Source organism: Vitis vinifera, chromosome 6 (assembly GCF_030704535.1).
Source record: "Vitis vinifera cultivar Pinot Noir 40024 chromosome 6, ASM3070453v1".
NCBI classification, from domain to species: Eukaryota; Viridiplantae; Streptophyta; class Magnoliopsida; order Vitales; family Vitaceae; genus Vitis; species Vitis vinifera.
Genome location: NC_081810.1, coordinates 8,805,318 through 8,830,955, shown reverse-complemented (window position 1 = coordinate 8,830,955; position 25,638 = coordinate 8,805,318). Strand labels below are relative to the sequence as shown.

At 34.4% G+C, this 25,638-nt stretch overlaps 1 long non-coding RNA gene across 1 annotated transcript; it reads left to right on the top strand.

The window, feature by feature from the left end:
- The first annotated feature begins 9,352 nt into the window (after nucleotides 1-9,352).
- Nucleotides 9,353-21,431, top strand: LOC109122726 (uncharacterized). The gene is made up of 3 exons (XR_009465798.1): nucleotides 9,353-9,449; nucleotides 9,637-9,756; nucleotides 21,245-21,431. It is a non-coding gene; the product is annotated as an uncharacterized LOC109122726 (long non-coding RNA).
- The last annotated feature ends 4,207 nt before the right edge of the window (nucleotides 21,432-25,638 follow it).

Genomic DNA, 25,638 nt, shown 5'->3' with positions numbered 1-25,638 from the left:
GATCTTTTGTGCTTACAAATTCAAGTGTAATGTCACCCTTTTGTGCATGGTCTCTAAGAAAATGATGTCTTATCTCTATATGCTTAGTCTTAGAGTGTTGTACAGGATTTTTTGAAATGTTTATGGTACTAGTGTTATCACATTTTATAGGAACATGCTCAAAAATCAAATTGAAATCACTAAGTGTTTGTTTCATCCAAAGGATTTGTGCACAATATAAGCCGACTGCTATGTATTCGACTTCCGCCGTAGACAAAGCTATCGAATGTTGCTTCTTACTATGCCATGAAACAAGTGAGTGTCCTAGGAAATGACAAATGTCACTAGTGCTTTTCCTTTCAACTTTACAACCGGCAAAGTCGACATCCGAGTATCCAATTAATTCAAAGTTATCACCCTTAGGATACCATAGGCCTATGTCCATAGTCCCTTTTAAATATCTAAGAATTCGTTTTACAGCACTTAAATGAGATTCTTTAGGACAAGATTGAAATCTAGCACACAAGCATACACTATACATGATGTCGGGTCTACTAGCGGTCAAATATAGCAAAGAACCTATCATGCCTCTATACATAGTTGAGTTAACGGGCTTACCTTTCTCATCCATGTCAAGCTTGATGGATGAACTCATTGGAGTCTTCATTGTTTTGGCTTCCTCCATATTGAACCTTTTGAGGAGATCTCTTATATACTTTGCTCGATTGATGAAGGTTCCTTCCTTTAGTTGCTTGATTTGAAGTCCAAGGAAGAAGTTAAGTTCTCCCATCATGCTCATTTCGAACTCACTATGCATGCATTTAGAGAATTATTCACAAAGAGAGACATTAGTAGCTCTAACAATGATATCATCAACGTATATTTGTACTAAGAGCATGTCATTTTCTTTGGTTTTTATGAAAAGAGTTGTGTCAATTTTTCCCATTTTAAAACCTTTTTTCAAAAGAAATTTACTCAATCTTTCATATCATGCTCTAGGTGCTTGTTTCAAACCATAAAGTGCCTTTTTAAGTCTAAAAATATGATTAGGAAAGTTAAACTTTGAAAACCGGGTGGTTCTTCAACATATACCTCTTCATTTATAAAGCCATTTAAGAAGGCACTTTTCACATCCATTTGATATAAAACAAAGTCTTTAAAATATGCAAAGGCAAGTAGCATCCTAATGGCTTCCAATCTAGCTACGGGAGCAAAGGTTTCTTCATAATCTATCCCTTCTTCTTGATTAAAACCTTGGGCTACCAATCTTGCTTTATTCCTTATAATTATGCCATTTTCATCCATTTTGTTTCTAAAGACCCATCTAGTTCCAATAACACTTTGATTTTGAGGTTTTGGCATTAATTCCCATACTTCACTTCTTTCAAATTGGTTTAACTCTTCTTGCATGGCAATCATCCAATTTTCATCAACTAGAGCATCTTTTATATTTTTATGTTCAATTTGAGAGATAAAAGCAAGATTATTGCAAATATTTCTAAGAGATGATTTAGTTTTTAACTCACTAGATGGATTACCTATAATTTGATATTGTGGGTGGTTGATGACAAACTTCCAATTTTTAGGGAGGTCTTGACTTGATTCACCTTGCACTTGTTGAGGAGATGGTAGTGCCAAAGGTGATTATTTTTTCTTAGGATCCTCTACAACTTCTTCTTGTTGCCTTCTATCTTCAATTTGTAATTTTCTCATGGAAGTCTCCAAGCCTAAATCATCATCAAAGCTCTCTCTTTCTTGGAAAGAATTGTTAGATTCATAAAAAATAACATGGATGGACTCCTCAACAACCATGGTTCTTTTGTTAAAAACTCTAAAAGCTTTACTTGAAGTTGAGTAACCAAGAAAAATTCCAACATTAGATTTTGCATCAATTTTTTCAAGATTGTCTTTGGTGTTTAATATAAAGCATTTGCACCTAAAGACTTTGAAATAGCTAATGTTAGGTTTCTTGTTTTTCCAAAGCTCATAGGGAGTTTTCTTAAGAATAGGCCTTAATAAAATTCTATTTAAAACATAATAAGAAGTGTTAACCGCTTTGGCCCAAAAGTATTTTGGTAAATTGTTTTCATTTAGCATGGTTCTAGCCATTTCTTGAAGAGTTCTATTTTTCCTTTTAACTACCCCATTTTGTTGAGAAGTTCTAGGAGCCGAAAAGTTGTGGTTAATACCATGCTCATTGCAATAGTCTTCAAAATCAATATTTTCAAATTCTCTCCCATGATCACTTCTTATACAAGTAATTGTAAAACCTTTTTCATTTTGAACCTTGTTGCAAAACTTTGAAAACTCATAAAAGGCTTCATTCTTTTGACTTAAAAAAAAGACCCAAGTGTATCTAGAGAAGTCATTCACAATAACAAAAGCATAAGATTTTCCTCCAAGGCTTGGTGTCCTAAAGGAACCAAATAAATCCATATGTAACAATTTAAGAGGCCTAGTTGTTGAAATGAAATTTTTGTTTTTAAAAGAGTTTTTGATTTGCTTTCCCATTTGATAAGCTTCATAAACTTTGTCTTTTTGAAAATTTATTTTGGGAAGGCCTCTAACAAGTTCATCTTTGTTGAGTTGGGAAATGAGGTCCATGTTAGCATGTCCCAACCTCCTATGCCACAACCAACTTTGATCATGCATGCTTGAAAAGTATCTATCATGACCATCATATTTTGGAATATTTATTGCATAAACATTACCACATCTATGGCCCATGAAGATGGTTTTATCATTTTGAATATCTTTGATGATGCAATGAGATGCTTCAAAAATCACTTTAAAACCTTTGTCACAAAGTTGACTTATGCTCAAAAGATTATGTTTTAAACCATCCACTAATAAAACACTTTCAATAAGAGAGGATGTGCCATTACCAATGTTGCCTTGACCAATGATCCTTCCTTTTGAATTGTCTCCAAAGGTAACATATCCTCCATTTCTCTTTGTAAGGAAAGCAAACTTGGATTCATCCCCGGTCATGTGTCTTGAGCATCCACTATCCAATAACCACTTATCCTTCTTTGATCCCTACAAAATAAAATTTAAGTTGATTTAGGTACCCATATCTTTTTGGGTCCTTGAGGGTTAGTGACCTTGGATTTCTCAACCCAAGCCTTTTTAGCTTTAACATTTGAATTCTTTTGAGAACCATTTCTTAAGGGACATGTACTACTAATGTGCCCTCCTCTTCCACAAAAGTTGCAAATGGTGGAAGGACTTGCACTTGCGGATTCTTTTACAAAGTAGTTTTTAAAATACTTTTGATTTTTTGATGATTTGAATCCTAGCCCTTGTTTGTCAAAGACACATTTTTGGCTAGCTAAGATCATTTCAAAAGATTTTTGTCCACAAGAGAAAATTGAAAGAGAGGAGGTTAACCATTCATTTTTCTTTTTCAAAATCTCATTTTCACTCCTCAAAATCTCATTTTCTTTTTTCAAGATGAGTTTTAGATATTTCAACAATTGAAAATTTTTCTTTCACTTCTTCAAGTTCCTTTTCAAGTTCTTGAATTTTCTTTTTAAGAGATTTATTTTTCAAACTAAGTTTTTCAAAATCCTCATATAATTCTTCAAAAACATCATGCATATCTTCATCACTAAAGTTAGAGTTTACCTCATCAAGATCATCTATTGCCATGAAGCATATGTTTGCCACTTCCTTCTCATTTTCTTCTTTGGAGGATTCTTCACTTTCACTCCAAGTGGCCATCATTGTCTTCTTCATTCTTCTCTTGGCTTCACTCTTGTAGAGAGGACAATCATATTTAATTTGTCCCGGTTTTTTGCACTTGAAGCATGTCAAATCTCTTTTCTCATCCCATTTCTCCTTGTCACCATGGGATGAAGATTCCTTTTTAGAAGGATCCCTTCTAGAGGTGAATTTCCTTCCTTTAAACCTTTCACCTCTCATGTATTTGTTGAGTTTTCTTGTGATGAGGGCTAAATCATCATCTTCATCACTTGGCTTTTCTTCTTCAACATCTTCTTCTTTTTTGGTTGTAGCTTTGAGGGCTATGCTTTTATTCTTTTTGTCTTCACCCTCTTGTAACTTCTTTGTCAAATTGATCTCATATGTCATTAATGACCCTATGAGTTATTCCATAGGTAGCTTAGTCAAGTCTTTTGCTTCTTGAATTGCGGTGACCTTGGTATGCCACTTTGATGGGAGAAACCTCAATATCTTCATCACCTTCTCGAATTTCTTGTAGGTTTTTCCCAAAGCTTCAAGACCATTGACAATGTCGGTGAACCTAGTAATCATCTCAACAATAGTCTCAATTTCTTTCATTGAAAACAATTCATAGTTATGAACAAGTAAATTGATTTTTGACTCTTTCACTTAATTAGTTCCTTCATGAGTTATTTCAAGCAACCTCCAAATTTCTTTAGCCGATTTGCATTGACATATTCTATTATATTCATTTCTATCCATAGCACATTGCAAAGTAAAAACGACTTTAGCATTTAATTGAAAGTTTATTCTATCAAGCTCATTCCATTCTTGCTTGGGTTTTGGAACCAAAAATCCATCAACTAGTTTAGTGGGAAAAGTTGGGCTATTTTCAATGACATCCCATACATCTAAATCAATAGATTGCAAATACCAAGTCATTCTAGTTTTCCAATAGGGATAGTCGGTTCCCGTAAAGAATGGAGCTCTATGTTTTGAAAAATTTTCAGCTTGGGATGAGCTTGATGGAATAGCCATTTCCTTTTAGACGATTAAGTCTTAAAAAAAAAGGTCTAGCTCTGATACCAATTGAGAAAACAAAGGCTATACTTAGTTAAGAAAAACACCCAATAGGGGAGGTGAATTGGGTTTTTAAAATCTTTTCAATCACAACAAATTCAAACACAATATAAGCAAAGTAAAGAGATAGAGTTTAGAGAATTCAAACTTGGGTTTATAGTGGTTCGACACTTACTTGCCTACGTCCACTCTCCTCAACCTCCTAACCGAGTGAGGGTTCCACTAACTCGAAGCTTCAACCAAGCTTCCAATCTTCTTACACTTGGATTTCAGCTCCAATGGGCTCTTATACAACCTCTTCAAGATTCAACCCTCTAGAAGGCTTTAACACTCGGATTTTTACAAGATATAATCCCTCAACCTAGCTTAAAGATAGCTCAAATACAAGACAAAGCTAGGATGACACACAAGAGTGCACTAAAGGATATGCAAGTGGTGATTTAATGTACTATGAAATAAATGAGAGCTTTTTGATCAAGAACAAGTAGGTAGGCTATTGAATGCAAGTGTTCTTTTGTCAATAAATGAAGTGAAGCTCTCAATTTATAGGTTTCTAAGCTCGGGAGTCAAAAACAGCAAAAGGTAACCTCATCTGGTCGAGCTAGGGGTCGACCGGTTCACTAGCCGTTGGAGCATTTAATGCATGACAGGTTACCGTTGCCTTAACCGAACCTCGACCGAACCTCGACTGGTAAGAGAAACACCTCGACCGGAAAGAGTCTTTTTGGCCCCGAAAACCTATTTTTTTAATTCCTTTATTTTCTAACACTTAGGCAAGGTCTTTAGGTAAATTATTAAGCCAATTTTGAAATATTTTGCCTAAGGTACATTAGTTAAAAACTCGGGTTTTAATGAAATCGACGTTTTAAAGAATAAACTGAGTTTTCAAAGATGCATGAAACGTGTGAAAATCCTAAGTGCACTTATGCATTCATCTTACATTAGTTTCCTATGATCGCAAGTATTCCAAGCGTCTCAATCTTGTATCCATTTGGTTATTTGATGAATTTTTGGGTTTATACTTGAGATTCTTAATCATTAAACCAATTAGTCACTTAACCATGACTTGTTATCATAAAACCCAATTAGGAGAACCCTTGGGCTAACTGATACAATATATGTTTTTCTAACTACTTACAAGTGTTCAAAGGTACTTAGAAATGCATACACAATTCATGTTCCTACTACTGCAAATGGTGTATTCAATTCTTTTTCTATTATATACATATATTTTCCCTGGGAAAGGATAGTACAATGTATTCCATAAAGAAAATGAAAGAATTCAGCTTACAAGTGGTTTGCGCTGTCATTAAACTAGAGTAAAAGGAACGCTAGACGTATAAACTACAAACAAGAAGAAATTCCTTGAAATCTCAACTCTTTAGAAGCCCTTGTGGTGCATGGACAGTTGTTCCTGTTTTGAGGGGAAAAAAAACATGAGAAATGCCAAAAGCACCCTAAATTACATAGGGAGTGTACAAAGGGTGCCTAAAGCACCACTAATAAAAACAAAGGGAGTTTATGAGTCATAGGAACAAGGTTCCCACATGGTAAACCTTGTTGTTTATGAGTCATGGATTTTCAAAATTCCATGTCATACCCGGTATAAGTGTTCCTTCATTGATAGATGTTTAATTATTAGTGGGACCTTAAGGTCACAATCATAGTCATCACCCACTGATTCCTTCCAATAACAGCATTAGTTGAGGATTCTTGCAATGTGTATGTGTGAATAAGACACACCCATCAATTTATGATCATGGATTTCAAGCTTAGTGGGTGAAAGCTAAGATTGAAATTATTTTCAGTCTAGAACCCAATTATCTATTAGACCATTTTCTACATTGGTGAAAATGCAAATATATGATAGTATGATAAATAAATGGTGGAGAGGAGTGTAGATTTGTTGACAAAGATTTTAGGGTTATAGGATGAGTTAGTGGACTTTTTGCACATGCAGGGAGTTGGAAGAGGTTTATTTGGATACTGCATCTTGCACTCCTACACAACTGCATATTTGTTAACAATTTCTTTAGTCACTTCAAATAAGTGGAATGTAGTAAGTGCAGCCAAGACTTTTTCTCTTATTCTTTCTTCTTCTCCTCCTCATTCCTTTTATTCTTTTGTTTTGATAGTGAACTACCATTCTCTGCATTATTGCTTAGAATCAATCCCTAATTCATTCACTTCATTCATTGTGTTTGAAATCAAAGTAAATTCATCGAAGACTTAATTATGTTATGTTTGGTTGTCGAAAAAATAAACATGCAGAAAAATTATATTTTTTGTGTTTGGTTTTTGAAATATGAAAAATTAAATATAATTAAAATTAGTAAAGAGATTTATATATTTTAAAATTATTTAATTTTCATATAAATGAGGAAAAATGATAGTTACAAATTGGATATATTTCTTTTTTTTTTTTTATATGAGAATTATCTATTAAAATTTCATTATATTTTGAATATTTTTTTTTTGGAAATTTATAATTTGAGATAGTAAAAATATTGGATATCTCAATTTATTTAAATAATTTTAAAAATCATTACATTTTTAAGAACTTTTGTATCTCATATAAAAAAATATTAATATTTTTTATTTTTAAAATTTATGACAAGTATAATTAGATAGATATTAAGTTAGGGGTGCAACTTGGGCAGAATACGGACCCAACCTGTATACTTGGACAATCATTTTCAGTAATCGGGTTGGGCAAAAATTAGGTTTTTTTTTTCCTGAACTTAATCAAGGCTAGGTTTAGTTCAAGGTTCAAACAACCTAAGCCTAACTTGAACTTGATTTAATGTTTTTATAATATTTATAATGTTGTGAAACAATTGCCAATAAGAAGGCACTTCCCTAGTACTTGTGATGTTCATAAGGATTTTAAAACGAAAAAACAGGGGGGAAATTAAACTCCTTGATCCTTAAAGTAGCAGCTAAAATATCAAATGAAATCTACAAAAGAAAGGCCTTTATTTCTTACTGATATAGCAGACCATTCAACAAAAAATTCAGGAAAACATTTTTCAGGTACAATTCTGATTGATCAACATCATCAAAGATTGTTTTATTCTTTCACTTCCAAATACATCAAGATATGCATGGTCGGCTCGTAAGCCATACTTCTCTCTTTCCTCTTGTAATCTCCTAGTCAACTAGTCAATATGTCCTTAATTTAGAGATTTGCTTTATGCAAACTTTCAATCTTGTCCTCTCATAAATCTGTGTTCCGTTTGTCTCTCTACCAAACATGATATTAGATTCTAATGACTGGGAATATACATACAAGATTAGAGTTGTATGATGACTGGGAATTGTTACCACTAGGTCTAATAAATGGATCTTGAGAAATTGCAATCAATTTATCCAGATTGCTAGTTATTTTTATTGAAGGTATAATGCTTTTATTTTATTTTTCTGGCTATATTAGATAAGAAAACCGCCATTTGGCTCTGTTTTGATCTCTATGGTTCTCTGTTTTCCTTTTCTATATTTCTTTTCAGAAATAAAATTATCTGCTACTATTTATTTATTTATTTATCTTTTCTCTCTTTGGATAGTTCTTAAGCCTTTTATCTATAGTTATTGATTTGGTCATTGAAAGCTTGCTAAAACAGTAAGTCATCATAGTTGTTAGCAATTCTGTTGTGCTACAATTTAGGAATTATTATTGGATTGGTTAGAAGCTAAGCACTCAAGCATTTTATGGATATTGGTCTTTTTTTTTTTTCTCTCCTCTGTAAATAAATAACTATGAAGTTAATCCTCTTTAACTGATACTTTCTCTTCTAGTTGTTGCTGGATAGAGATTGTTATTGAGACTTGAGAGTTTTAATCTTAATTGATGGAGATTTTAATAAAAATTCCCTTTGTGCTTTAGAGTATCTTTTGACGTTGTTGGGCTGTGGAAGCTTGCTAACTTGTGAAACAATAAACAGAGAACATTCAACTTAGCTCACCAAATCTTTAATTCTGACTACTTAGGGTTGGATACATGACTTCTTTTTCACATTTTATCTTTATCTATGAAAAATTTGTTCAGAAGTTTGGGATTTTGTATTTAAACTGTAGGAATATCATTGGTTTGGTTAAAGATATCTTTCTAGGAAAATATTTGTGTGTTTTTATATAATTAACTTTTATTTCTTGTCTTTCTAGAAGAGAAGAAAGTATATGGGGGTGGAGTAGTGTTATGATTGGAAATTTTTTGTTTTCACTCTCTTTGTCTATCTTCTTGTTGTTGTACTATGAAAGTCTGAAGTTTAGTTATATAATTTTATTGCAACCAATGAATGGAAGGATTTTATGTTATCATTTTTTCTCTGATGGCAAAGTTTAAAAAGATCTTGTGGAAACATATTTAATCTCTTGGATGGATATTGATTCTTTATTTTATCTTGTACTTGAAATAATATATGCTGATTATTTTCTCATAATAAATTTGTGCTTTAATTCTTTTTTTTTTGTTTTTTTTTGGGATGAGTGGTGTTGGGAGGAAGTAGATGCTGGGGATTGTGTATGAAGATCTAATTCTCCTTGTTTTGTTTATTATCTCAGTGTATCTTTTTTCAAAGCAGTATTCATGACTACCTTATTTACTTTGTAAGCAATGAGGACTGTGAATACGTTCTGAGGCGTATTCTCCGTAGAGCTGTTAATTATGGAAGTGAAGTTCTGAAAGCACAAGAAGGATTCTTCAATAGGTAGAAATGACAACGGTGCTTAGGTTTCTTTTAATTTTCCCCAGTGTAGGCATTTATTGAAGTTTCTCTTGTATCTTTTTCCCTAATTTTTCACATAAAGGACTACTTGAAACTTCGTTCATAGTTTTTGTTACTAATTCATAACTCTATATACTGACCATTTTTGTTAATGGTTTTTTGAAAATAGCCTCGTAAACATTGTTGTAAAGGTGATGGGTGATGTTTTCCCCAAACTGAAACAATAGGAAGTGCACATTAGTTTATAATTGCTGAAGAGAAAGCAAGTTTTGGCAAGACATTACTTAAGGTATGCGTGCGTATATGTATATAATTATTGCTAAGTTTCTTTACCTTGTGCTTGATGTTTTGGTCTGAAATTCTAACATTTGTGGACTTCACTGAATTGTTTTTATGGGTTCACAGTTTAGCATTGCTAGAAATATTGAAAATTTTGAAAATGGGAAACTTTAATATATTTCTGAATGGGTAGAACTTAGAAGTTGTGGTGACATTTTTTTGTCCTTTAGGTCAAATCTATATGACATGTTATGGAACTCCCAAGAAATGGATTTAAAAAACTTTACAAGTTCTAGGGCTCCGTGCTTTTTTTTTTCTATAAAAAAACAGTGAACATGAATAATTTCAGAAACTTTCTCACTGCTAGGCATATATTCTAAAATTTAAAATAATTTCAAATTCATATTCTTTCATTGTTTGATGTTGCTAGAATGCTAACGGGAATTATTTTGTGTCTTGTTGAAACCATTATTTTTGAAATTATGTTGTTAGTTTAATACAAAGAGGGCTTTTATGATCTTCTTTTAATTTTAATTTATCTTTTTGGTTGTGTTGTTGGATTTTGTCCTTCCTTGTGTTGCCTATTGTAGTTAGTGCACTGCTTGCATATTCCACATAAAGAGTTGATCTTAAAGGCTTGTTTGGGATAGAATTAACTTTTGTGCAGTAGAGGTGGAAGTAGAAGTAGATATTGTCGTCGGGTTGCATTTTATGTTTGGGAATTGTATTTTAAAAATACTTTTATTCAAAAGAAGGATAATTTTCACATTTTTAAACATTTTAATCAAATAAAAAATTTCTTCCTGCTTCATGTTTGAGGAAAACCATGGGTCTTCCTGATTTTCCAAAATGTGAATAAATCATGTTTGAATGTACATGGCCATTGTTGAAAGTTCTATCCAAATACTCTCTTAAAAGCTGCATTTGACCTTCAAACCCTGCTTTTAACATCTTAGAAGCTCTCCCAAGTTGGGTTAAATGTTGTTGGATAAGTAGATGGGTAGAGGGATGCCCATTATGGAAGATCTTCCCTTTCATGGGTTTTGAAGTATTCACTTTTTGTGTGTGCGTTGGGGAAAGATGGAGAGGGACATTGAACCTATTAAATTGGGAGGTCTTTCAGGGATGAGACAAAGAGAGGAACACCCTTTGTTTACAAGTATTTTTAGTAGGTGTTGTAGTTGTCAAATTTCATCAAGGATATGTGAATTAATACACACACACATAACATGCCTGGTTCCAAGAACAGTATTTCACTATTACAAATACATCCATGTAACTAATAAGCAGATAAATGATGTATTTTTGGGGACTTATAGTGAGCATGCAAATTTTCTCTTCCTTAAATGAGTATGCCTATCAAATTTAAAATCTAACAATAGGCTTGTTACACTCATGCCCCATGCATGTCTTCATATTATGTTGTATTTGACATGCATACTTCACACTTTTTGACATATGCATGGAATAGAGGAACAACCCCTTATGGAGAGTAAGATGCTAGACCGGTATCCTATTTTATCTCTAGGCAAGCTGGTTTATTTTTTTGATAAGAAACAACAAAGAAATATATTGATAGAAATAAGAAGTACAAAAGAAGGATGAGAACTCCTCCCACCAAAGAAAAAACTAAACAACAAGAATAAAAAGAACAAGAAGCTACAATGTAAAAACTACAAACAAGCTCTTGTGACTAGACCATCCCGTTGGAGCTACACACTGCTAGCCAATCTAGTTGTAACACATTAAGGGGAATGCCCTTAAAAACCATGGAACAATAGGCAAGCTGGTTTATTGGTGAACCCATATAATATAATTGTAGTGTACATAATGCATCCATGCCTTTTTAAGGTTCTTATGGCAATTTGAATTTTGTAATACTGATGATTGATCTATCTTCAAGGGATTGAGAATAGGGGTTGGTGGTTGGTTTTTATGTACTCCCACCTTCTTTCTTTTTGTTTGCCTTGTATACTTCGTGTATACTTTTAAATTTTAATACAATTTGCATTTACCTATCAATAAAAAATAAAAAATCTTCAAGGAATCGAGAAATTTAAGAAGGCTGCTCAAGAAGTTTAGGGGAAGATATTGAATGGACAGACAAGTAAATTTCTAATTTAGAATTTCTTTATTTTTAGTGATTATACAATAAAGTTTTCATGCTTCATGCATTCATTTTCCATGGCATGTCATAAGTTTCATATCAAGCAGAAACTTTAGACTTTTCTGTGTAAAGCGTTTTTCACAGTTAAGAGTTAATTTTCATTAAATACATTATATTTTAATTCTTTAATAAATGTTTTGTAATGCCTTGCTATTTTCTTTCCTTTTCCTCAGTTTCTTATAGATATTTAGGTGTTGTTTAAATGATTTTTCTCCTCCATGATGCACACCAATATTAGATGCAATTTTGTTTCATTCTTAAAGTTGCTGAGGAATTTTATACTATACCAGTATCTACTAATTTTATTCATGATTCACAAAAATGTTGTAACCATGTGAACTAATTCAATTCAATGGTTCTAAAGTGGGCATGTGTGGTTATAAATTGTAGTAATTCATTAATGGAATCTGATATGGAAAAAAATTGTTGAACTTTTCTATACGAGAACAATGGAGCATTGACTGTCTTAATTTCTTTGGCTTAGAGGATCCTGTAAATGTATGTTTGAATGAGTGCAAGGGTGCCAATTAGTATGGATTCTTACATTTATGAATTAACGAGTATAAATGTGCCTATCAGTATGGTTTGTAAATGAATGAATATAAAGTTTCCTGTCAGTATGGTTTATAAATGAATTGAGTATAAAAGTTCTTGCCAGTATGGTTTCTTATATATATAAGTTTATAATATATTTGTATGGATGGTTTAAGGAAATCTTCCTGTGGGTAGAGGGTGCATTCTGGCCTTCTGGGAGTGAGGAGGTTGTCCATTTTGTGGAGTTCTCTATTTTATATTTCTTGTTCCTCACAGTACATCTGATTTTTTCTTTTTTCTTTTTTGATGGGTTACATCTGATAAATATCATGTTTTTTAGTTAATGGCAGTAGGCAGTGTGAGTTTTCCTTTCTAATCAATAGAAAGCATAGGATTTTATCTATTTTATTCATTTTTTTTAGTGTATCCTCTGAAATAGATCTGTAAAAAGAGACTAAAAGGTACAAGAAAACTTTGTACTTCTATGAGTCTTGGCATTTGACTCCCAAGATTTTTTACACCTGATTTTGCTACTCAAAGAGTGATATTTTAATGTTGTTCCAAGATTTAGAAAATGGACACAAACTTCTGTCTTTGATGATTATTAAAGTTATGGAATATTTTTAGTAACTGAAGTTGTCCTAGGATCAGAAAAAAAAAAAAAAATACAAGGAGATATAAAAGGTTAATTCTACTTTCATAGGTAAGAAAATTATATTAACGCACTAGAAAAGAGTGAATCCAATACATGGGAGAATGAAAGAAGTAAAATGTTAGTTAACTCAATAATATATATGTTTATATATATATGACAAACACCAAGGGTCCATTTTCTAACCGTTCTCGAAAATAAAACTGTTTTCTAAATTAAAAAACACTTTTGGCAAACTTTTGATTGAAAACGGTGTTTTCATAAATTATTCTACAAACATATTGATTTTTAGAATAAGTGAGGTGTTTTCAATTGTTTTTTGTAGCATTTTCTACTGTTCACCAATCCTATATAGAACATCACATGCCTGCACTATCTATTAGTAAATACAACTTCAAGTTCATATTGGATACTTACCACAATATGTTGCAAAGACTATATTATATCTGCATATACCTAAGAAATTAATTCAACTAGTCTTTGATCCAACTACTTCACTAGTACTGCTATATGAATCCTTCATTGCCAGCCAACTTCATGTTTGGTTCAACCCTTCACTGTCATGTTGTTTCTGGCCACTACTCGCATGCTTAATGGTCAATAGTTAAACATAATATTTTGAGTGATAGAATCTGCATAGTCAGCGTATATGCTGTAATTTGATTGTGATTTGTTTATATTAGCTTCCAGATTCTTTCTTGCTGGTTCTTGTTTCTTCAAAGTTGTCTTCAATGCTTATTTTAGCCTCTTTTTTCATAGCCCTTGAAACCTGGTTGGCGTAGCAAAGTGTTGGGGGTGGGATCCTGGTAGGTTTCCACTTTAATTTTCAGGAGAAGGCAAAAATGTTACCTATATAAAATGTTTGTTTTGTTGTCATATTTATTTCTAAACATAAGTGACTTTAACTTCTTTTTGTTCAAACATACCAGAAAAGCCCTATGTTATTTACAATAAACATTAATCTTTCTTAGCTTATTCATTATGTACTATATCTAAGCTTTTACATTCCTCCCCTATCCCTTTTTCTCTTCCCATTCTCAGCTTCTCCTTGTTGGACTACAAATATATTCGAACTTTTTGAAGAAACCAACTTTCTAGCATTCATAGATTACTTGGGAACTGTTTTTGAGGTATTCTTTTTTTCTTATGCTCCTTCTTCTTTCTTCTCTATGTGTCTGTGTCTGTCTCTCTCTCATTTTCTTGCGAAAACATCATGCAAATGTAGGGAAAAACCATAGTTATTGTGATGTTTCTGCAATCAACTTTTCTTCCTAACTATGCAATTATTATCATCTATTATGTTCACTAAGACAGTAACTTATTTGTTTATAGTCAGCCCCATTAATCACTCACTGTTTACCACATATTTTTGCTTTGTCTTTGTCCACCAAAATTGCTTTCAATTTCTTACCTTGAAAGGATGAGGTGATTGAATATTAACTCTATGAACGAATTTGATGCATTATACAAATTGATTTCGAAAAAAACTATAATATGGGATTTATTGAAATCTTTGTGAAGATACGATGGACTTTTCACTTTCGAATCAAGGTCCATGTATAAACACATTAGGCCTAGGTATATACCTACAAAGTTAAGATAGAAAGTTATGTACATGAGAGTGAGAGTGAGAGTCATAAAGTAATTGCATCAAAAGAATGTCTCTCTTCGATATGTGCGATCATTTAACTTTTAATGTTTTGTCCCCGGTAAAAAGTTCTTTTCGATAACTGTTATAAGATGTAATTATGTTTTTAGGATGATGAGGAGTGGAAGTGGAAAGAAACATAGAAAATCGGTTGGAAATGAGGACATGGGAAAGGTGGGTAGGGAAGAAGCCACCATTCATATTCCTTAAGCAACTTCATGGCATTAGAATATGGATACATGTATATATTAGGGATTTGAATATAGAAAGGGGCCCTTCAATCCATGCTCTCTCGTTTCCTCTATGTCTTCTGTGTCACTAAGAAAAAAATCTTAAACGTTCGATTACCATCACATGGCCCGAGAATGACCCCTTTATGGCCTTTCTCTCCACTCTCTCTTCTCCTCTTTCCTTCATCATTATATTCATACATAATCCCTATTTACTTTTGTTGTCATTTTTTTGTAACAAGTTTCTATTTAATTAAGGTGATGGAAGAGGACATGTTCTGCTACATTCATGAAGGCGGTCATCTAGTTAAATGTGTTGGAAGGTCTGTTCAATATTAGGGTGGTCGTACCGAATCGATGGTTGTTAGCCGGCATATGTCACATAGTGATTTCGTTTCAAAACTATGTGATGCACTGCACTTTGACCAGAATTCTATCAAATTGGAATTCACGGTCATGTTTGAGCCATCATGTCTACTACCGTTGCATGATGATGCAACCCTACTTAAGATGTTTCGATTCAACGAAATGTTTTGTCACGTCTATGTCTCATCATCAAGTGAAGTTGTTGAAGGCTGTATAGCACCGAATAGGTATTGATAGCCTTCCCAACATCACATCCACTATGTCTATTAACTTGTCTTCAAATATATGTAGATGGATGAATATTTTTTTTTGTTTGTTTTTTTCCTTTGTAATGCCCCTTCTCCTATTGTTGGTTCGAATTCCGCACACCTACTTTCATCCCGTGGCGATCTGCCAATTAATATCTGTAATGACTCTCTTACAATTGAGTCGTATGGGTTTTCCCATAGATGTGCGGAAGCAAATATACTCGAACGTGACTCAAGTCGGTTTGAAAATTTCATTATGGGTAGTGGACATACCTTCCCCAATGCTGCCGAGTTCCGTGATGCCGTTTATTTGATGTCAATTGTTGGTAGATTCCGTTATCGCTTCAAGAGGAATAGTACGAAACACGTGACAGTTGTTTGCACAATTACTAAATGTCCTTGGAAAGTCACAGCTCGTGCAGTTGGGGATTTGAACATCGTTCAGGTTCACACTTTTCATAACCACCATAATCATAGTTTGGAAGATGTTGGCGCATGCCAACCTTTAGTGAGGCCTAATCAGTCTTCATTGCTTATTGATGATGTCATCCGGTCCACTCCTGATTACCAACCTCGCCAAATTTGTAAGGACTTTCAAAGGCAACATGGGATGCAATTGATGTATCTTCAAGCATGGAATATCAAGGAGAAGGCAAATGAGCGCATTTATGGAGAACCTAAATATTATTACAAATTGTTGCCTTGGATGTGTGAGAAAATGGTTGCAACAAATCCGGGAAGCATTGTTGAGTTGGGGCATTCAAGTGATGGACATTTTGAGCAACTCTTTGTTGCTCATTCGGTATCTATCCAAGGGTTCGCAATGGGGTGTTGGCCAATCATAGCTATTGACTCCATCCATATGAGTGGGCCATATAGGGGTGTGTTATTTTCGGCGACTGCATACGATGCTAATGACGCCATGTTCCCATTAGCCTTTGGCGTGATGAGCTCAGAAAATTATGACGATTGGTCTTGGTTTTTACAAAATTTGAAGAAGGTTATTGGAGATAAGAAAGTCGTTATTATCTCGGATAGACATCCCGCTCTCCTTCGTAGTGTTCCTAAAGTGTTTGGGCTTGAAAACCACGCCTACTGTTACCGTCACTTGAAGGAAAATTTCAGCTCTTTCTTGAGCAAACATAACACAAGACGAAACAAAGATAAAGAAAATGCACTCCAATTCCTTGATAGTATTGCCTATGCAAGGTTAGAGCACGATTACAATGTTTCCATGTTTGAACTACGGAAATACAATGACGCTTTGGCCAAATGGGTTGAAGAAAATAAACCCGAACATTGGGCTATGTCCAAATTCCCAAAACAAAGATGGGATAAAATGACCATAAACTTTGCTGAGTCATTTAAAGCTTGGCTAAGGAATGAAAGACATTAATCCATTTGTACATTTCTAATGGAGCATATGGCTAAGTTAGATTCTATGCTTGTCAAACATAAAGAGGAATCAAACAATTGGAAGGGATGCATAGGGCCAAAAATTGAAGAAAAAGTGCAACAGAAAATTGCCAAGGGTGAGGTGTATCCGGTCACTCCTTTCATCAACGGAATATTTGGGGTTTCTATCGGAACCACCTTCTTGAATGTGGACATTATGAAGTGTACTTGCACATGTAGGGGTTGGGAAATGTTGGGCATCCCTTGTGAACATGTGGCAGCCGTTATTCTTTCCATCGGTCAGAATGTTGTTGATTTTGTTCAAGATTGGTACAAATTCCCAATGTAACAGCTGATTTACTCGGGCTCCTTCTCTAGTATAGAGACCCATGACATGCCAATGGTCGCTAATGATGGTTTGGTTCAATCTATCACCGGTGAAGTTTTCCTCTCTCTTAACCCTTCCCATACCAAGCGCCTCCTGGCAAACCAAGAAAGAAGCGCATTGAGTCCCAATTTCAAGATAAACAGACTGTCTATTGCTCAAGATGTCATACTTCCGGGCACAATAGGAAAACGTGCAAGAACCCTTTGTCTTAAGTGCAATGTTGTCACATTCTTCCCTAACTGAAACTATGTGTTTTTTGTATATCCATTACATGTTTTGAACACTCTTCTATAGGTTGTTACCAACCAAGAACACATATGTAACACTTATCATTGGTGTGTTGTAATGGGTAATAATACATCAAGATTGTTATCATAATTCCTTTTGCTTAATTTCTTAGTAGGCTAATCTTGTTGAAAACCATATAGTGGTGTACTTTTTAATTCCAATTTAAGGTATATTGTAAATATCAAGCTCCCATTTATTAAGAACTATGTTGTTCAATACTTGAACAAATGTTATCGTTGTACTAAACAAGCTTATATAGGTTGTAAATCAAAATCCATCATTCACAGACATAGGGACAACAAATGTACATATTGGAAAACTGTCATTCACATGACATTTCTTGCTACTATCCCAATATATGGCAAAATATGACTATGCTTCTGCTGAGTTTGATCAGCCTCTTCACATACATCTTTGTTGTTTCCTTGCTATACTCTTCATGTTTATTGTCTTCTGATGCATCATCACCTATGACCATGTCTTGTATAGTATGTTTCATAACCTTAAATTGATAGTAATGGAGTGCCCTTCCCTGCTTGTATTAGACCTCCATAGGCTTTCCAACCACTTTGCAGGCAGTTTCCATCTATGATGCCATTGCAAGAGAAAGACTCCCTTCACGGAGCTTGAAGAACTCCTAGGGGTAAGCACATATTTACGTTTGGTTTTTTTTATTTTTCATAATAGACAACCATTCCTACTTCCATGAACACATGTTTCCTCTTATGAGCAGTAGATGAAGTTAATGGTCTCTTTGTATTGTGTACTTTGTTTATGTTGCACCTAGTTGACATGGCAAGTCAAGCAAATTGTTTTCTTTGATGTCTTGTCATCTACATTTTGTATAAATCCATCTGGGTGTTACTTTTTTCATTCTGAAATTTTTTTTTGCCCTTTTTAATTATAGAAACATGTTGATGAATCTGCGTTTTTAACTGTATTTCAATCCAAATAGGGCCTGAAATTTATCGGCCACTAGTAGGAAAATTTGGGTCATTGTTAAAGGCATTGTACTAAATTTCCATATTCAGTCCCATCTTTGAATGTGGGTTTGAGCTTCACCTTTAAGTTTGAACCTAAATGAAAAATCCTATCTCTAATTGGTAGTTTATTGGAAATTATGAATATACCCCTTTAACTACTCTCACAAGTCTTATTATTTTCATGGGTTTTGTTCTTCAAATACCTTTTTCTCACCACATACATTACTCTAACACATAACAAATTAGTCAACATGCTGGTAAATAACCACATAGATTAATGTAGCACAGAAAAAGTGTTAACATTCTCTTCTGCCTGGCTTGGTTTTTTAAGATAATCAATATGTTCCTCAAAGTTTGCTTCTTCTAACCCATTTGATTGATTCATTTCATCTATAATTAATCAATTGACCCTACTAGGCTTTGGTTATGCTGATTTATGTACTGTTACCACCTTCCTTAGTTTATCCTGCCCTACTCTTCCCAAACATTGACATATTCCAATTTTTTAATTTTAGCCTCAACAATATCAGCATAGGGGAAATAAAAGAAGATCAACCATCAGGTTCCCCAATTGAATCTTCAAATCTGAAATAAATTATTCAACTTCATTCCAACCTTCTAAATAAGGATATTCACCTTACATTCCCAAACTAATGAGGTATAAGGGTACTTTTAGAAATACCGCATTTATGTGGATTGAGAATATGACCTGAAGTTCAATATAAATCCCATATGTAAAGCCACCATTAAGGAACAACTTGCCCCAAACTTACCTGCATACGTTAATCTTCATCTTATAAAAAGGTTTTGAGATGGTAAAGAACGTTTATTTCCATTGACACCTTACAAACTTTCGTTTATGCTCATTTTGCCTAATAAGAAAATAACGATCTTCTAAGAGACTGCATGGAGATAGAGGAAGGGAGAGAGATAGACAAAAAAGCTTTCTATAAACCCTTCTACAAACCCTTCTACACAAGCATAATGAAAAATAGGTTTGAACCCCCAACACGTGTGCATGACTAAACATGCTATAATGGAAATGTCATCTCATAATAATAATAATAATAATAATAATAATAATCTTAACCGGGTTGTACAGACTAAGTATATTTGCATGATGTATAAAAAATACACTAAAGGAAAGAAATCGATTAATCTACATTTTTTAGGTTGTTCTACCAAAAGGCATGAATGTGATATTTTTGCCTTTTATATTTTATTGTTTCTGGTGCAAATTCAAAACAAGGCAACCCATAACATGCATGCAACAAATTGGAACTTCAATTGCTGTAATTGTTTTATTACTAGGTCCCAGTATTTTGATGCTTGGCTCCGTGTCCTTTATTGGCACATGGTGCATATGGAGATATATTTTTAAAACAACCAATTAATGAATGCTTCCTTACTTTTATTTTCAAGAAAAAACACTTGATCTCGAATTTTGCTTCTGGTTTGAGTACTACACAAATTTTTTAGTTCCAAAATTGTAACATGTTTTTGCTCTTTCTTTAATAGAAAATTCCTCATGGTATTTGGTGTTATCATTGAAGTTTCATTTAATTCTAATCCAATGCTGAAACGAAATTTTTTCTCTTTACATGGTGGCATGATTACAACTTCTCTATGTAAAATTTCAAATCTTCTTTCTCTCCCTTCCATCTGCAATCAAATGAAGCAGGACTATTAAGTTAAAAATTTACAATTATATGACATACGTGTTTCATAACATTTGGATTGTACGCATCTATCATGGGAATGTGCTTTAGTATAATTTATTATTTTCCCATCAGTTTTGTCTGTATTAACATAGGCAATGTAATTAATTCCATTTATATTTATTTCTATGTTTGTTTAGATGTTTAATCAATTAATGTCTATGTCCATATGTAATGTCTTTTTATTTATACTATTATATCCTATACTTTCTTTTATCATGGAATATTGGGCCATTTAATTTGTAATGCTCAGCATTATCCAATTCACAGCCTTGTTCCAAAATCCACAACTTATAAGCTTTTCCAGTGTTTTTTCCCTATCCACATCAACTTGTTTTAAATCATACACCATCAGTTCATTTTGGCCTTGGACTAATGGTTTGTTTGGTCGGCTTGATCTGAAATAGTTTCAGACTAAGCAGCTCATATGATCTACGAATATGGATCCATCAAAAGATGGTTGTAACCACTTTATGGCATCATACGCAATGTATCACCAAGATTGTATTAGCATCAATTTCATCAGCCATGTCTAATGCATGGTTCAAAATGGAGTATAAAATGAAAATATTGGATACAATATTTAATATTAAGTTTCTTTTAGAAATAATCTTATTATTATGTTTGGACTTTGTGCAGTAGTTCACATTGTTTTGACCTTTTCACTTTTAGTGGAAGTTGTTTTCTATCTTAAGAGTTGAAAGGGCCAACTGTTTTATGTAAACTTTATGAATTTTCTTTGACCTCTGAACTCATTTTTATTATATTTGAGATCAATTTTGATCAACTAATACAACTACAACACTATACATGTGGCTTTTTAAGATTGTTATGCTGTTAATGAGGAATACATATATAAAAATGCTCATTTCATTGTGCAGATGCAGCATCTACCCCTTATATTGCAATTGTCACGGTGATGCTACATTCACAATCTCTTGGTGCATAATTTTCCCCAACTACTAGTCTACGCCGTTGCTGAAAATACTCAAGGAAAAGAAGCACTTCATTTATTAAACACATGGATAGCAGACAAAGGAAGCGGAGAAGCCATATTCCATCAAGATCTGAAGCTATAAAATATTTGACAGCCCTTTAACGTACTTTTAAAACTATTGCCCTTGAGGCTTAACTCTGGAATTGCGACATATTTGTAATATATTTTCCTTATTTCATGTTGTAGGTTAAGTTACCAAAATCCCGTTGCTCGGGAAAGAAATTCCTATTAATTATGGATACCCTCCCAATGGATAAGAAAAATGCCATCAGCGATATGGGATTCGGGGACTTGATGCAGCTTAGCTGTAAAGAATTGCGTTATGAGCTAATAACGTGGATAGTCGCCAATTACGACATTGGCTACCATCGCTTATGCATGGAAACAAAAGTTGATGTCCCAGTCACGCCCAAAGATGTTAGAGAGGTGTTGGGCATCCCGGATAATGGCGTTGACATTCTCATCTACAATAGGCGTGGCACACCCAACCGCACATACGACATTAAAATATTGGAAGCTAATTTGCGTGATCTACCAATTGGCGAAGAATTCATGAAATCCTTCCTCATTTTCACTTGTGCCACTATCCTTGCCCCCAACTCAAAACAAGAAGGTATGCATGACTTGTGGGACACGGTTTAGGATAGTGAAGTGGGGGTGCGCAAAAATTGGGCCAAGTTTGTTCTCCAATATGTTGAGGATGGGATAAGGGACTATCGTACAAGTCACCCGACATACATTAGAGGTTGTGTCTTGTTTCTTCAAGTATTCATTTCTCAACCTCTCCACATTAATGTCATATGCGTCTACCAAAATAATTTCTTCTTTTGTTGATATTGTAATAGCTTTTCTAACCAACTTATATTTGATTCCCACTTCACAGCTTTTCTATATCACCAAGTTCTATATGACGGTTTTCCAAGTTGAAGTTCGCAGTCCATTTTCCGATGCATGGACAGATGAGCAAGTCAAGAGGCGCTTGGCTGCCGAAATACACACCTATGGCAATTATGGTCATGTCCAGGTATGCTAAAATTCAGCATCTCCATAAACGTAGTTTGGTGTTATCATTAATTTATGTTTCAAACGTAATCATCAATGTTTGTTTGATGTATGGGCATGTTATACAAGGAAGCAAACCTTTTGCACATAGTGATGGACGTACATACAAGGCGGGTAGCTCACACTCTGATGACCCAATTGAGGTACACCATGGTACTACGACTTTATTACTTCACAAACAAACTTAAGCACCATCCTCATTCTAGTTGACTATGCTAATTGATACTCCTTCTCCCTAACACTAGACCATTGAAGCACGGCTAAGTCAGAATTCAGAACATCTTATGAGCCTCACTTCATCTGTGGCACAAGACATTGCCACACTACGTGCAAGGTCCAATGGAAGACAAAGTGGTTGTGCACTCACCCCACCAAAAGAAGTTGTGAATGTAGAAAGAAAGAAAGACGAGGGAAGCACCGGTGTGCATCCTTGTAGTGATGAAATGATGGGAAAAGGAACCGGTGTCGTAAGCACTCATTCTGGCCAGCAAAGAGTCACCGATGCAGCAGTAGATGATGGCCCATGTATTGACCACGACACGTGCCCACCTACACAAAAGAGTGTTGAATTGCAATCACTTAAAGGGGTGCAAATGGGTGTTCAAGAAGGTTGTGGCAGCAAACAGCCTTCTCCTACCCCTAGGCGGAGATTTAAACACACAGGGAAAAGGCTTGTCAAGCCAACCGCCATTTGCAAATCCCCCTTCGTCTCTCAATGTGTTCAACTATTTCCTAAAATCAGCCAACAAGAAAGGTTGGTTGCGGATTATGTGTTGTCAGAAAACGGTGAGCCAAGGTACTTTACATGAATTCATTATTTATTGTTAAAGTTAACATTATTGTTAATGTTTATGGCTATTGACTTAACACATTTTTTACATTGCAGCGAGATCTTATACAATATGCATGACACATATATAACACGGGATGAGCTTTTTTTACTCAATGGAGGCCGTTGGGTAAATAGTGTGGTATGTGTCAGATTTCGGCTAGGGCCATGGTCGTTATATAAGAAGCACATTATTATGTTTTATGGTCATTTACATGTGTGCATTTTCAGATTATTGGAGTGGTCTGCCGAATGATGAATGCAGAACAAGCTAGACCACCGCGCGCACACTATTTCGACCCAACATTCTCCGTGAGGCCTTAATCATAATTCTTTAATACATTTCTCTATTATTTTAAATTGGAGACTATGTGGTGAGTTGTAAGAACAAATGGACAGGTGGTGCTAGCCAACCTTACGGAAAAGGCTAAAAAACATGAAATCAGGGAGCGGTGTCGGATGTTCCTTCATGCTGAATTTGTGGGCCATGATTTCTCAAGTTGTGATATGGTACGTCAAACCTAGTACAATGGCATCATGGCCAAAGCCTTTGCTTCATTTAATTATCATATTATAGTGCCTTACTAACCTATTAATGACAATGTCATCAATATGTGTGTAGCTATTTTTTCCCGTCTGCGACAACAACCATTGGCACATGCATGTGGTCAATATTCCAGCTTCAAGGGTCGAAATCTTATCTTCGTTGCCTTTAAGAAGGGGTAACGGGATAAGTGCCATATTGAGACGTTTGTCTGAGGCAATTGATAAAGCATTCCATGCTCATGGCATGCTTAGGCGATTGGAGGTCTCAAAATTCCAGCATGTGCAACCCCAAATTGTGCAACAACTAAATGGGTAGATTACTTTAACCGTTATACTTTTACGTATCATTAAATATGCGGTACTGATGTATTTGTCTTTTATGCTTGATGTATGCATATGATTGGTGTAATGCAATTGGTGGTGTAGATATGATTGTGGCATGTTCGCAATCAAGTACATGGAACATTGGAACGGGGCGACACTAGCACATTCAATCGCGGAGGCAAGTGCAACCAAGACTTTAGAAATTGGTTTATTTGAATTTTTACCAAACCAACCTATGATTTTGGTGTGTGTTGTGCAGGACAAGATGCATCTATATCGATTGAGGCCGGTCGCTACTTTGGTTACTAATGCGACAAACAATGCTAGAGTAAGGTCTTGAAGACATGTCAAATTTGATTAATAGAGGCCACTTTGGACAGACAAGGTCAATGATGGAACCGCAGTTGCATGAGAGTGGTGTTGGTGGTGCCAACAGTGCATAATCAAAAGGTGGCGCCCTCTATTTTTTTTTTTTTGTTTCTCTGGAAAATTTATATTTGAGGGAATTACCTTTCCAATAAAAAATATTCAGGCATAAAGGTAGATTTTTTCCTGGAATCACAATTAAATACATATGAACTAAGCCAATAGATTAGTGTCCTTGCGAGTTTTGATAAGAGAAGACACACACTAGAATGAATACTCTGTGGAGTATTTTATTTATTTATTTTTTTCTGTGATAAGTACCTTGTCAAGTGATTTTGATAGTTTATTACTGAAAACTTTATACCTGAATTATATTTGCTGAAACATATAGAGGCTTATTGTTTGAATATTTGAGCATGTACGCTTTACCAGTGGAAATTTAATGGTCCAGAATCTGGATGTGGTTCGTAAGCTGGGAAAGCACTGAGAAAAGAAGAACAAGAAAATACAAAGGTTCTCCTCATTAATGTGATCCCACTTGCATATGCCAGTTGTAAGTTCTCATTTCTTGGATGGTTTGGATCTTTATGTTAAAGTTGTTAGTATCATGTGAAAGGAGCTACCATCATACTATTGACTTCCTTTTTTTGTTGTGTTGTGAATTTCATTAGGTGCTTCTGTTTTCTGCTACTTTCAACTATACAGATAAAAATTACGTTACAAGAAAAGCTTCCTATCATCAAATGTTTGTAAAGAAAGAAGAACTATCCTTGCAGGCTGTGAAGTAGTGTAAGGTGAAATGCCCTGATGAATTCTCCAAAATGGTTGTGATTAAAGACAAAAATTTTGAGTTAGGACATAAGCTGGGGCAAACAATTATTTATGTCAGTACGAAGAATAGTGCAGGAATGTTACACAAAGCACTTGTGGATTTTTGAGTAATTTTTTTATTCCTTGTACTGATAATGAATTTCCATGATGGTAATTGCTTCAAATTTGTCTGTGAATGTGAATTTGGACGTCAACTATGATCTGCCGCTTAAATATGGGACATAGGCAGAGCCTGACTATGAGGTGTACTTGCATAGAAATGGGAGGGCATGACGTTTTGTCCGTAGAGGGTATGTTCTTGATGTCATGCTTATGTTCTT